Source organism: Macrotis lagotis, chromosome X (genome assembly GCF_037893015.1).
Source record: "Macrotis lagotis isolate mMagLag1 chromosome X, bilby.v1.9.chrom.fasta, whole genome shotgun sequence".
Lineage (NCBI taxonomy): Eukaryota > Metazoa > Chordata > Mammalia > Peramelemorphia > Peramelidae > Macrotis > Macrotis lagotis.
Window position 1 is genome coordinate 515,367,792 of NC_133666.1, and position 14,877 is coordinate 515,382,668.

General features: G+C 34.1%; 1 protein-coding gene across 22 annotated transcripts in view; it reads left to right on the forward strand.

Annotated features, from left to right (window-relative positions):
- Positions 1-14,877, forward strand: part of ATXN1 (ataxin 1) — a 521,647-nt gene that overhangs the window by 322,898 nt on the left and 183,872 nt on the right. For all 22 annotated transcript variants that reach the window (XR_012472582.1, XM_074207313.1, XM_074207312.1 and 19 more), the window contains one exon: positions 1,574-1,693. The gene's annotated coding sequence lies outside the window, so the exon portion shown is untranslated. The remainder of the gene's footprint in view (positions 1-1,573; positions 1,694-14,877) is intronic.

A 14,877-nucleotide genomic window follows, 5' to 3' on the forward strand; every position in this document is an offset into this window, starting at 1 on the left:
GACACTAGATCCCACCTGTATCCTCTTTGTTATCTTGGAAACAGAAATAATGAATGTCACCAGTGGGTAATTGGGCTTGGGGCAGGGATGTAGTAGAGGGAAGGACCCTAAGTTAGCACTTAAGATTCCATGTTTTTTCATATTCCCTAAACCCCAAAACCACTAATGTGAGATGCTTCACCTCAAGCATGCCTCTCAAGGACACACAAGTCAAAATAACTTGATAATATTGTCCCAAAAAGAGCTATTTCTGGCTATACTTTAAAAGAATAAAGAAATATCAGAAATGCAGGCGTGCAAAACACTTATGATTAGGACATGAGTAGGTCTTTTCTTTTAAAAAAAAGTCCAGGCTTTCATGAGAAATGGCCTTGCTGTGGCACTTTTTGGTATGTGTAAGCGTTATTCTCAGTGGGTGGATATGGAGGACAGCCAAGTGGAAAATTTCACAGCACCACAGACACACAACACAGCAGACTGACAATATCAGCCACTCACAGAGTGTGTTCCAAGTAATGAAGCACCACCAAGCCCTTCATTTGTCACACCCCTCCCTTTACACATCCCTTCCCTCCTCCCTTATGTTTCTACCCCCTTTCCCCTCTCCCCCCACCCTTTCTTTTTTTCTTTGTCTTTTTCTCTCAGACTCAGAATTCCTCAATGTCTCCTCCACTCCCCACCCACCCCCTTCTCTAGAATAGAAAACTGCTGCAGTGCTGATGGGTAAGATGTTTGGGTGCTAGAGAGATAATGACTGTTGGTGCTGAGCCATCCTTGCTTTTTATATTTTTAGTCAGTCTTCAGTAACAGGTTTATGACCACTAATAATACTTTAAATTTACATAGAGGTTTTCTTCTCAGGAAATGAGAATATTTTACAAACATGATCTTCTTAATACTACCAAGAGCCCAGAAAGGTTTGGAAGGTACAAAAGATAATTGTTCCATTCATTCTATTTCAAATAATAAAGCTAAGTGGTCAGATGAGCTATAAGGTGATAAGACAATACTGCAGTCTTATTTTGAAGTGAGGTTTTCAAAGGGGGTCTACCAGAATCTTCATTCCACTGGACCTTACACCACATTGAATTTTAGAATTTTTTTTTTGGTTTGTTTTGCAAGGCATTGGGGTTAAGTGACTTGTCCAAGGTCTCAGAGCTAGGTAATTATTAAGAATCTGAGGCCAGGGGTGGCTAGGTGGTGTAGTGGATAAAGCACCAGCCTTGGAGTCAGGAGTACCAGGGTTCAAATCCGGTCTCAGACACTTAATAATTACCTAGCTGTGTGGTCTTGGGCAAGCCACTTAACCCCATTTGCCTTGCAAAAACATTAAAAAAAGAGTCTGAGGCCAAATTTGAACCCAGATCCTCCTGACCCCAGGGACAGTGCTCTATTCATTGTGCCACCTAGCCCCCCCCTTTCATTTTAGAATCTTACTTTAAAAAAAAATCAATGAAAATTGGACTCCATTGAATATATTTATCTTATCTTATGGGGAAGACTATACTCAGATAAGTACTTTGATGCATATTCCTCTTTCTGATATTTTCTCCTTCTGTTCATTTTAATTTAGGATTTTCTCACTTATGAAAGAGAAAAGGCACCTGAGCCTATGAGCAATCCAGCAACTTCTGAAAAATCTCTGTGGTGAAGAACAAGCCAGGATAACCTGCAAAAGAACATAGTGAATGTTGTAAGTTAACAACCATAGTGTGGCATCTGTAGTAGCATGATTTGCCAAGTATTCTGAATCACTGAATTTGACTGAGTCTGGAAGAAGGGTTGCTATTATTAGTTATTATAAATTAATTTATTTGATTATGAACAGAAAGAAGAAATTGTCTACATTTGCAATGTTTTGTTTTGTCTCTCAACTTTTCTTGAGCAATACTCATAATCAACTTATGGAATTAGCGAGGAAGCAATACTTTGTTTTCCCCTGATTCAAATAGAACCACCATTTCTCTTGCCCTTATTAAAGGATATCTGCTTTATGGTAATTTCTATAAATCAGGTGGTTGAAGATTTATATTGGAGTAATTAATGAGGAAAACAAATAATTGGTCTCAGGCTAGCATTGAGTAGCCAAGATTTCTCCCCAAATAGTATTTTTTGTTTGTATGAGGCTTCAGTGGATTTAAATGGGCTTGTGATTTTTATTAAGGTATGCAAATATGAATGTTTTATTATGTTTCTTTAATTCAGATTTGGCATACTTTGGACAGTCTTATCAGGTCACCAGATTGGGATTTTGAGATTACTTAATAGCTCCTGCGTGTCAGTCCCCAGCTGATTTTCATAAAAAAAAAAAAATTAGTATGAATACTGAGGTGATTGAAGGAAGCTGTTCTAACTGAGCTTCATGAGACCTAGAAAGTAGCAAACCATTGGCTATGGTTGTGTCCTGGGAGGGTATACTCAGGAACTTTGGTAGGAAATGCTGAAACAAGAAATAAAAAAATTCAGAAGAAAATTTTCATCAGCAAAATAAACTACCCAAGAGATACAAAGATTACCCAGAGATGAGAATTCACATGTTGAAAGGTGGGGGGGGGGAGAATTAGGAATATTTATAGACCTGTATTCTCATTCTGTGATGATTGCGACCTCCTATGCTTTCTCATTCTTATTGATGCTTTGCCATATATCCTTCACAAAGGATTCTTCTAGGTCTTTTATTTTAAGATCTCCTCAGCCTTTAATTTTTTGGAGGGAGGAATCACAGAGTTCTTTGGCAGTCTAGTGATACCATACTAGCAGACTAGGTGACACAGTGTATAGGGCATCGGGTTTAGAGTGAGGAAGACTCATTTTTGAGCTTCAAATATGGCTTCAGATTCTTACTAGTGGTGTAACTATGAGCAGGTCATTTGATTCTGCCTCATTTTCCTCATCTATTAAGTGAGCTGGTGAAAGAAATGGCAAACCATTCAGTATCTTTACCAGTAAAACTCCTACAAGGGTTAAGGAAGAGTTGGACATGACTGAAAATGACTGAACAACAACAACAAAGAAACCTAAGCATGTCTTCTTAGAATATTATTTTTAAATGCATGAAGTAAATATACAAAATTATAACAGAAACTAATTATGTTCAAATATAATGATCAAAATATATCTTTTTTAAAAATTTCTCAGACCCCAGATTAAGGACCTCTGTTTTTAATATCCTCCAAGTTCCAGTATAGTACTTGGGCTATCTGTTATCTCTTGTTATATTGCATTGTAATGGTTACAAAGTGCTTTTCTTAACAATAATCACATAAATTAAATAAAGGAAATCTATTATTTACATTCTTCAGGTGAAAAAATTGATATATGTGCACAACCCTCCTTCTTTTCTGATCCCATGCTAGTTTAACCTACTTCATGCATTTAGCTTACTTCAAGCTATGAACAATTATTTATCAAAAATGATAGTCATTATCCAGCCTCAGACACTTAATAATTGCCTAGCTCTGTGACCTTGGGCAAGTCACTTAAATTGCCTTAAATGAATAAATTTTTTTTAAAATGATAGTAATAACAGCTAACATTTTTACTGTAAAAAGTGCTATGCATATATTATTTCACTTGATCTTTACAATAACTATAGTATCCCCATTTTGAAGATTAAGAACTGAGGGGCAGAGGTAAGATGGAAGAAGAGAAGCCAGGAAGTTCCCTGAGCTCTCCCCAGTTTCCCTCAGAAACAATATATCAAGCCTCTAAAAGAATTCTGGAGTGAGTGAATGCACAAAAAGATGAAGTGAAACAATTTTCCAGCCCAAGATTACTTAGGACTTCATGAAAGGTCTGTCCCACTTGGATAATAGTATAGCCCAGCACAGGTGGTGTCCAAGCAAACCAGTTGGAGGCTCTTAATCACAGCACAGATCAGTGACCAAAACTATGGTTCTGGCTCAGACCAGTGATACAGCAAGCCAGCTATGAAACCTCTTAGCCCTAGTGCAAGAGGAAAGCTGCCAGCCTCAGAAGCCAGGGCACAATAGGCACTACTAAACTGGACTACTCTAAATGCGGTGGGCAAGCTGTCAGACTCAGAAAGTACATGACGAGGCTCCTGATCCCTAGTGTAAGAAACTTGAGACAGTACTGCCTGTACCCCAGGAGCAGAGGTCAACTGTAAAAATGAGCAAAAAAACAAAAAAGAGCCTTAATCAAAGAAAACTACTATGTCAAGAGAGAAGATCAAAGCACAAATGCAGAAGAGGATGACCTTGTATTTTGAAGCCTCAAAGGGAAACTTGAGTTGGTCTCAAGCCCCAAAATTTCTCTTGGAAGAGCTCAAAAGCAATTTTAAAAATTAAATAAGAGAGAGGAAAAAATGTGAAAAAATGAGTTATACAAGAGAATTATAAAATATTCAACAACTAGAAAAGGGAATCGTAAAGATTGACTGAAGAAGGGTGGCTAGGTGGAGCAGTGGATAGAGCACCGGCCCTGGAGTCAGGAGTACCTGAGTTCAAATCCGGCCTCAGACACTTAATAATTACCTGGCTGTGTGGCCTTGGGCAAGCCACTTAACCTCATTGCCTTGCAAAAATCTTAAAAAAAAATAAGATTGACTGAAGAAAATAACGCCTTCAAAAATAGGATTGACCAAATGAAAAAAAAATCCACCAAGGAAAGTATCTCCTTTAAAAGTAGAACTGGCCAAATGGAAAAAGAGGTACAAAATCTAACTGAAGAAAATAATTAATTCCTTAAAAATTAGAATCAGTCAAGCAGAAGCTTATAACTCTATGAGACATCAAGAATCAAACAAAATCAAAAGAACAAAAAATAGAAGAAAATTAAAAATGTCTCATTGGAAAAACAGTTGACCTGGAAAAATAAATCCAGGAGAGATAATTTAAGACCATGATCAAAAAGAACCTGGATAGCATTTTTCAAGAAATTATCAAAGAAAACTGCCCTATTCCCTTAAAACTAGAAAATAAAATAGACATTGAACAATCTGCTGATCATCTAAAACAGATCCCAAAATGAAAACTCCAAGAAATATTATAGCCAAATATCAGAAATTTCAGGTCAAGGAGAAAAAACAGCAAGCAATTGGAAATAGTTAAAATATGTAGGACCAACAGTCAGGATGACCCAGGATTTAGCAACTTCTATGTTAAGGACTGAGGGGTTTAGAACATAATATTCTGAGAGACAAAAGAGCTTAGATTATAAACAAAAATCAACTACCCAGCAAAAGTGAACATAATCTTTCAGGGGAAAAAGAGTAATATTCTGCAAAATAAGAGATTTCAAACTCCTAATGGAAAGAAGAGAGCTGAACAGAACGTTTGAATTCCAAATATATGACTCAAGAGAAGTATAAAAGGGTAAAGAGGAAAGAAAAAAAAAACATGGGATTCAATAAGGTCAAACTGTTTATATTCCTACATAGGAAGATGATATTTGTAACTCTTTAGAACTGTATCTCTATTAGGGAAATTAGAATGAGCATACTTAGACAAAGAGTATAAAAATAATAATAACAAAATATGATTTATTAATCATAAAAATAATCATAATAATCATTTGTTAATCATAAAAAAATTCGAGGGTTAGAAAAGGATTATACTGAGAGAAGAGGAAAGGAAGCATAATAGAATAAATTATATTACATGAAGAGGCATGAAATACACATTATATAATAGAGGGAAAGAAAGGAGGAAGTGAGCATTTTTTTGAACCTTACTCTCAAAAGATTTGTTTCAGAGAGGGAATAATGAACTCATTTATTTGGGTTGAGAGAAAAGGGAATGAAAAGTGAGAGAGGGATTGATAGAAGGGAAGTCAGACTGGAGGAGGTAGTGGTCAGAATCAGAACATTGGGACAGAGACAGCAAAGTATATAAAGGGGGGAAGGATGTAGGGAAATACAGTAATCATAACTGTTAATGGGAATGGGATGAACTCTCCCATAAAACTAAAGCAGATAGCAGAATGGATTAAAAAAAAAAACAGAATCCTACAATATGTTTTTTACAGGAAACACATTTGAGACAGAGACATACACACAGAGTAAAGGAGAAAGCAGGAAAGGAATATATTATGCTTCAACTGAAGTAAAAAAAAAGTCAAGGGTAGCAATCCTCATCTCAGACAAAGTGAAAGAAAATAGATCTAATTAAAAGAGAGAAGGAATCTTACTATATATTGCTAAAAGGTATCATAGATAATGAAGTAATATCAATACTAAATATATAGCATCCAGATTTTTAGAGTAGAGTGAGTTATAGGAAGTTATAGGGAGAAATAGACAGTAAACTATTCTAGTAGGGGTCTCAACCTCTCCCTCTCAGAACTTGATAAATCTAATCACAAAATAAGCAAGAATAAAGTTAAGGAGGTGAATAGAATTCCATAGAAGTTAGGCATTATAGAACTCAGAAAAATATTGAATGAGGACTGATGGCAATATATTTTTTTTCTCAGTGGTAGATGGCATCTTTTCAAAAAATTGGCTATTTTTATGATACTTAAAAACTTTACAATCAAATCAGAAAGGCAGAAATAGTAAATATATCCTTTTTAGATCATGATGCAATAAAAATTACATGTAATAAAGAGCTACAGAAAGACTAAAAATTAATTAGAAACTAAACAATCTAATCACAAAGAATGAGTGGGCTAAACAACAAATCATAGAAACAATAATTTCACGAAAAAGAACAACAGTAATAAGACAACATATGAAATTTATGGAATGAAGCCAAAAGAATACAAAGGGGGAAATTTTCTATCTTTTCTATCTCTTACAGAAATAAGATAGACAAAGAAGAGATCAATGAATTGGATATGCAATTTAAAAATAACAAATTTGATGTTTACAATTACATACCAAATAAATTCTAAAAATGAAAGGAGAGATTAATAAAATTGAAAGTAAAAGAACTATTGAACTAATAAGTAAAACTAAGAATTGGTTTTATGGGGGGGACTAAATGAAATAGATAAGTCTTGGGTTAATTTGAATAAAAAGTGAAAGAAGAAAACCAAATTACCTGTATCAAAAATGAAAAGGGTAAATTCACCTATAATAAAGAGGAAATTAAAGCAATAATTAGGACTGTTTTGTTCAACTATATGTCAATAAACTAAAATGGATGAATATTTTCAAACATATAAATTTCCCAGATTAGCAGAAAAGAAAACATATTAAAATAAATGAGATTCATAAGAAAAATTCTTCAGAACAACTAAAGAACAACTATTCTCACTATTATATAAACTATTTGGAAAAATAGGTAAAGAAGGAGTTCTACCAGATTTCTTTTGTGTCACAAATATTGTGCTGATACCTAAACCAGGAAGAGCCAAAACAGAGAAAGGAAATTATAGACCAATTTCCCTAATGAATTTTCATGCAAAAATTTTAAATAAAATATTAGCAGAGAGATTATAGCAATTTACCAGAAGGACAATACACTTTGACTAGGTGGAATTTATACCAGAAATGCAGGGCTGGTTCAATATTAGGAAAGCTATTAGCATAATTGACTATATCAATAAAAAATACAGAAATCATATGATTATTGCAGTAGGTACAGAAAAGACCTTTGACAAAATATATCACCCATTCCTATTAAAATGTCTAGAGGGGATGAGAATAAATGGAACTTTGCTTAAAATGAAAAGAATTTCTATCTAAAAGCACCAGCAAACATTATCTATATTCAGGATAAGCTAGAAGCCTTCCCAATAAGATCATGGTGAAACAGTCATACCCATTATCATCACAATTATTCAGTATTGTTTTAAAAATGCTAGCTTTAACAATAGTAATAATAAAAAAAGGAACCTAAAGGAATTAGCCCAGGCAATGAAGAAACAAAACTGTCACTCTTTACAGACGATGTGATGATATAATTATTGAACCCTAGAGAATCAACTAAAAAACTACTTGCAATAATAACAACTTTAACAAAGTTGCAGGATATAAAAATAAACCCTCATAAATCACTAGCATTTCTGTATATTAACAACAAAGTTCAACAAGAAGAGATAGAAAGACAAATTCCATTTAAAATAATTGTAAACTATGTAAATTTTTTGGGGGGGTCTACTTACCATGACAAACCTAGGAACTATACAAACACAATTACAAAACACTTTTCACACAAATAAAGTCAGATCTAAACAATTGAAAAATATCAATTACTTATGCTACACTTAGCTAATATAATAAAAATGAAAATTCCACCCAAATTAATTTTTCATTGCTATGCCAATCAAACCACAAAAATTATTTTATAGAACTAAACAATAATAATGACACACATCCAGAGGAACAAAAATGGTCAAGAATATTCAGGGAATTAAGGAAAAAATTCAATAGAAAGTGACTTAGTTGTACCAAATCTAAAACTATATTATAAAGTGGCAGTCTTCAAAACTATTTAGTATTGGGTAAGAAATAGAGTTATGGAATAGATTAGGTACACAAGACAACATAGTAAATGATTATAGTAATCTACTATTTGATAAATCCAAATATTTCAGCTTCTGTCATAAGAACTCATTATTTGACATAAACTTCTAGGAAAGCTGGAAAATAGTATGGGAGAAAATAGGCCTAGACCTCACACCATATGCCAAAATAAGGTAAGATTTATACAAAGATAATACTATAAACCAATCAAGAGAGCAAAAAATAGTTTATCTGTCAGGTACATGAAGAGGGAAAGATTTATGACCAAATAAGATATATGGAATATTATGAAATACAAAATGGATAATTTTGACTACATTAAAAAGTTTTTGCACAAGGCCATTGTAACCAAGATTAGAAGGAAAGCTGCAAGCTAAGGAACAATTTTTACAGCTAGTGTGTCTGATAAAGGCCTCATTTCTAATATATATATATATGAAGAAATGAGTCAAATTTATAAAAATACAAGTCCTTCCCCAGTTGACAAATGTAAAAGAATATAAACAGACAAATGAAAAAGTTAAAGCTATTTATAGTAATATGAAAAAAATGCTCTAAATCACTTTTGATTAGAGTAATTCAAAGGATAATATTGCTGTATTGCCACATCACAACTATCAGATTAGCTAATATGATAATAATAAATGCTGAAGATACAAGAAAATCTGGACACTAATGCATTGTTGGTGAAGTTGTGAACTGATCCAAATATTCTGAAGAGCAATTTGGAACTTTGGCTAAAGGACAACCAAACTATGCAAACCCTGTGCATATCAAACAACACCACTCCTTGGTTTGTATCATAATGAGATTCAAAAAAAGGCAAAATGATCCACATGTATAAAAATATGGTAGCTCTTTTTGTTTTATCAAAGAATTGGAAATTGACACCTGGGGAATGGCTGAATAAGTGGTGATATATGAATATGATGGAACATATAAGAAATTCTATAAAAAATGGCTTGCAGGCACATTTCAGAAAAACTTGGAAAAACTTAATGAACTAATGCCAAGTGAAGCAAGCAGAATCAGGAGAACATCATACACAGTAACTACAACATCGTGCCATGGCCAGCTGTGATTGACTTAGCTCTTCTCAGTAGTACAACAATCCCAGACAATTTTGAAAGCCTTATGATGGAAAAAACTATCCCTATCCGAAGAAAGAATTCTGGAGTCTGAATGAAGATGGCAGCATACTATTTTACCTTTTTTTTGTTGTTTTTTTTTTGTGGTTTTTCTCTTTTGTTCTGCTTCTTTCACAACATAACTAATGTGAAAATATATTTTAAAAGAAAGAAAGAAAGAAAGAAAGAAAGGAAGGAAGGAAGGAAGGAAGGAAGGAAGGAAGGAAGAAAGAAAGAAAGAAAGAAAGAAAGAAAGAAAGAAAGAAAGAAAGAAAAAGAAAGAAACTGGGACTGAAAAGTTTTAGTGATTTGTCCAGATCTATATAGTTAGTGTTTGAAGCAACGTTTTATTTCGAACCCTCCTGACTTTAGATTTAATTAAGCCCTTTATTCAGTATACTTCACAGACTCCTCAAAGGGCTAATTGAAATAACAAGAATTGTACTAGGTACTAGGAATACTAATCAAAGAATGGGATAGCTCCTGCCCTTAAGGAGATTAAATTTTGTTTACCTTCATCATTTATCTTCCCATTGCCCTTTTGGTGATTTGTAGTTTCAATTCTTTTGAGTCCATGTGTTCTATGATTGGCATAGTTGATCAGCAAGAGAATTCTGGTGTTAAAGGGATGTATTATGCAATCATGACAATGTGGAATCATGGAAAGATTGCACATTTTTCAAGAATCATTTCCTCTGGATCTCTTCCTACTTGTCAAATCTGTTCCTACATCTTGAAATGTCAGTATTGTCTATCCTATATATTTATATTTATACACACATGTAAATTTATATTCTGTATATACATATATACTTTCTATGTATACACATAAACACAAACTGTATATGTATGTATGTGTATCTATACATTTATAAATGATATTTGTATTCACACACATTCATATATACTTAGTATAACACTAACATATCAGGCCCTTTTCCTACTATATAATAATATAGATAAACTTATTTTTGTCAGTTTATGGGGGATGGTTTTCACAGTTTTTATTGCTGCTATCTACCATGAGTGAACTTGCAGTGTTCTCAGGTTCATTATAATTAATGCAATGTCATCCTCAATTAAGAGTATTTGGATAAATTTGACAGTGATAGGGAATTCTTTTGTTGAGTATCTCTGAAAAACTTGATACTCATAAACCTGAGACTTATTCCTTAAAAAATGTTTCCAACTTTTCAGTGCTTCAGAGATGCTAACTCTCCTGTCTTTCAGTCAGTTCCCATATATTAAAAAAAAGGAAGTTCATGGTGTAGGAAAAGAAAAATGACCATTTTATTTTTTTTTTTGTTTTGTTTTTTAGGTTTTTGCTAGGCAAATGGGGTTAAGTGGATTGCCCAAGGCCACACGGCTAGGTAATTATTAAGTGTCTGAGGCTGGATTTGAACCCAGGTACTCCTGACTCCAAGTCTGGTGCTTTATCCACTACGCCACCTAGCCACCCTTGACCATTTTATTTTAAAAAATTTAAGTGATATTATAGATTTCATCATGAATAATCTTGTTTTAATTTGGATTGAATTTTAAGTATATAGTTTTAATTTACTACTAAATTAATATTTTCAGATTTCCATGTTACTTTGTTGCCATGTTTTGTGGTTGTTTAGTCATTTTCAGTTGTTTCTTACTCTTTGATCCCATTTGGAGTTTTTCTTGGCAAAGATGCTGGAAAAATTTACCATTTTCTTCTCCAGCTCATTTTACAAATGAGGAAACTGAGACTAACGGGGTTAAGTGATTTTCCCAGGGTCACACAGTTACTAGGTGTTTGAGGCCAGATTTGAACTCAATCTAACCACTGCACCACCTAATTGACATTTTCATATATTACTCTGCTTCATATATCATCCATTAGGAAGTATGGTTTATATGCCACAACATCCTTATCTGAGACTCTTTGGTAATAAACAGTTACCAAGAGTGTGTAAAAAGTTAATGCAGGGTGCGGCTAGGTGGCACAGTGAATAGAGCACTGACCCTGGAGTCAGGAGTACCTGAGTTCAGATCCAGCCTCAGACACTTAATAATTACATAGCCGTGTGGCCTTGGGCAAGCCACTTAATAACCCCATCCATTGCCTTGCAAAAACCTAAAAAAAAGTTAATGCAGCATAGAATCAGCTAATTTATTAGTAGTAAATAACTTAAATCCTTAGGAAATTGGGTTCAAAGAAAGTCATAATGAAACTTGAATATTATTAATTGTGAGATGTTTCTAGAATCTGACAGCAGTTAAGAATTATCCACCATCAGATTTTAAAAGGGCATTTTCACTTCTAGTTGAGCAAGTGTCTTAAAGAATGTTTATTTTCTATTGTACTATATTATCTTCAAATTAACTTTTGGTAATCAATCTGCTTTTTTGTTTAATCATTCTTTTATATCACTTATATGATGCCCTTTCAAACATCTGGCATAAAGAAGTTTTTCAAAGTTATAAACTGTAAACTTTAAGATTCCACAATGGAGGCTTAAAGTAATTTTAAAATACTTTTATAAACCGAGCAAATCAAGAAAGACAGTACAAAGGGCCAAATTCCAGTGAACACCCTTATTACCAAGGAGCCAAGCTTTCTTCTTCAAACTGTGATTTTTAGGGCCCTTGCTCTGCTCTTTTAGTAAATTTGAAAATTACTAATCTTTCATAATCTTTATGCATTTTTATGATATTGAGATCATATTTTCTCTTTGTTTTCATACAGTGATCTCCCTAAAGTCAGTGTTATTCTATGCCATTATAGTTGAAAAGCCAGTGATGAAAATTTGTATTTGCTTAGATGAAGAAAAGGGGTTGGTATGTGGTGGCTTAAATAATTATCCCTTCACTCACTGTGGGTAATGTTTCCAACTTCAGAGCTCCTTGGAGACAATAACTGAATCAAAATGAATTGGGGGGGTATTCTTTTCCTAATCCTTACTTTTACACCTTGACCACCTGCCTAGTCCACAGCAAGCTTAGTTCACAAAAGGCCAAAGCTAAGAAATGAGGATGGGAAAGAGATTTAGCTGAAATTTGTCAATTTGATGTAGTAGAAGAAACCCTGGAATAGAAATCAGGAAACCTAGAGTCGGGTCCTAGTCCTGCCATTGAGGAACCGTGGGTTCCCCCTTCATATCATTATCCCTTAAAATTGGGATTAGATGACCTCTAAAACCCTGTCCTTCACCAGTGTTCCATGATACAAGAACAAAGAAATACAATTCAGAGCTGAAGCATTCCTCAAAAAGAATGGGTTTTTCATAAGATTGATTCAGTCACTTTAAAAAAAAATCAGGATTTTATCCTGTCATAAAAACAGAAGTAAATTACTCCCTAGGAGTTAAAAGATCATCTTTGCCTTCTATCAAAGCACTGTGGTGCCATTTAGTAAACTATCTTACCCTGCTCATCCATGGGTATTAATTTTCTTTTTTAAATAGGAGAATAATTTTTAGTAAAAATAACTTTTAATGGATCTAAGTTTGCAGCCCTTTGTGGAATGTGAAATCTGTGACACTTTTGAACTTAATTGGTTCTAAAGTTACTCTAGATACCCAGAATGTTCCAAGCTATATTTTAGAGGATGTCAAATGGAGAAGCAAAGGGTTAGCCAGTGGTTTTTCGTGGATTTTCTTCTCTTGCTCTCTTAAGGAAAACTTGCCATGTCTGCAGATGATATGTATCTGTGACTAGATTGCTTGTGGGCAGGCCTGGGCCACATCAGGAAGAGACATCCTGGAAGGAAACAGGCACCATCAGACCTGGTTCATGAAAAAACCTTGACCCTCAGCCAAAGTGGAATTTTTGAAGCATTATTGTCCTGTAGGTAGTAACAAAGCTACCCATGGTTGGGCAGTTTATTCATCTTCCTTTCAGAGACCAAATACTAAATATGTATAAGTATATAGTTAAATAAAGGACTAGATTTTCTTTTAAAGGGAATATGAATAGAGAGTCCAAGGTGGCTGCTTTGTACCTATGAAAATTTATGCCTTACTTTTTTTTTAAATTTTATTTCAGTGACTTGCATTGTTAGGTGTTTGAGAGAAACCTTCCTGGTCACCCTTGGTGGCTATTTTTTTCTCTTGTAATCAAATCATTTCATTGTCATTTACATCAACATTCATTCCCAAAGTAGGAGCTGACTCTAATGCATTCTCTCTGCCTAGAAACTCACTGTTTATTGAATAACATAATTTTCATTCTATTTATATTTGGATAATATATGTTCTTAGAATAAAAAGATTGTATGCTGGTACAAATTTAGTCCTCCAAGTGTCTTTACAGTGTGGAAAGAAGGGGTCAAAAATGCTTTCTCAGGAAGGAATTATCCTACATTGCTTTTTAGGATTACAAGAATAAACATCTCAAACATTTATGTGTATAATGAATTTTCTCTCTTAAGGGGAAAAAAAGCCTGCTTTGAATGCTAGGTTTTGTTTTGTTTTTCTCTAGGGAAGGGCAGAATAGCAATAAGATAAATAACACTATGTCTGTATGGACTGTATTATGGCATCTTTTTTTTTTAACCTTGAAAAGTAATAACTAAATTTTTGATCCCAGGGTGGGAGAATTAAAACACCCAGTGTAGCACACAGGCATATATAAACTCAGAATTGTACAGGAAATATTTCAATGTATTTGGTTGTGTTTGTTACATTTCTTATAGGAACCTAGAATCCTAGATTTCAAGTCAGAATAGAACTTAGAGGACATTGAATTCAAGCCCATTATTTGGCAGAAAACTGGGGCCCAGAGAGGTTAAATAATATGTCCAGGGTCACACAACTATTAAGTAGCTGAGCCAGGATTCAATTCCAGGTCTTCTCACTTCCATGTCCATTTCCCTATTCTCTGACTTTTGCCATTTGTGCTACCAACTTTTCTTACTGTTTGATTTAAGAAAGAAAGAGGGATGGCTAGGTGGTGCAGTAAATAGAGCACTAGCCCTAGAATCAGGAGAACCTGCATTCAAATGTGACCTCAAATATTTGATACTTAACAGTGTGACCTTGGGCAAGTCAACTAACCCCATTTCCTTGCAAAAAAAAAACAAAAGAAAAAAACAGGAAAAAAAGAAAGAGTAATTGAGAGCCAGGAGAAAGGAAGGAAAGATTCTTTACAATTGAATAATTCCTGTAACTAAACTTCTTTGAGACTACTACAACGTCTACTATACAAAATGGCAAGTTCATTGACTCAGTTGATGGAACACTGCCTGAAGTCAGGAAGACTTGAATTCAAATCTGACCTCAGATACTTACTAGCTGTGTGACCTTGGGCAAGTCATTTCACCTCTTGTTTGCCTTAGTTTTCTCATCTGTA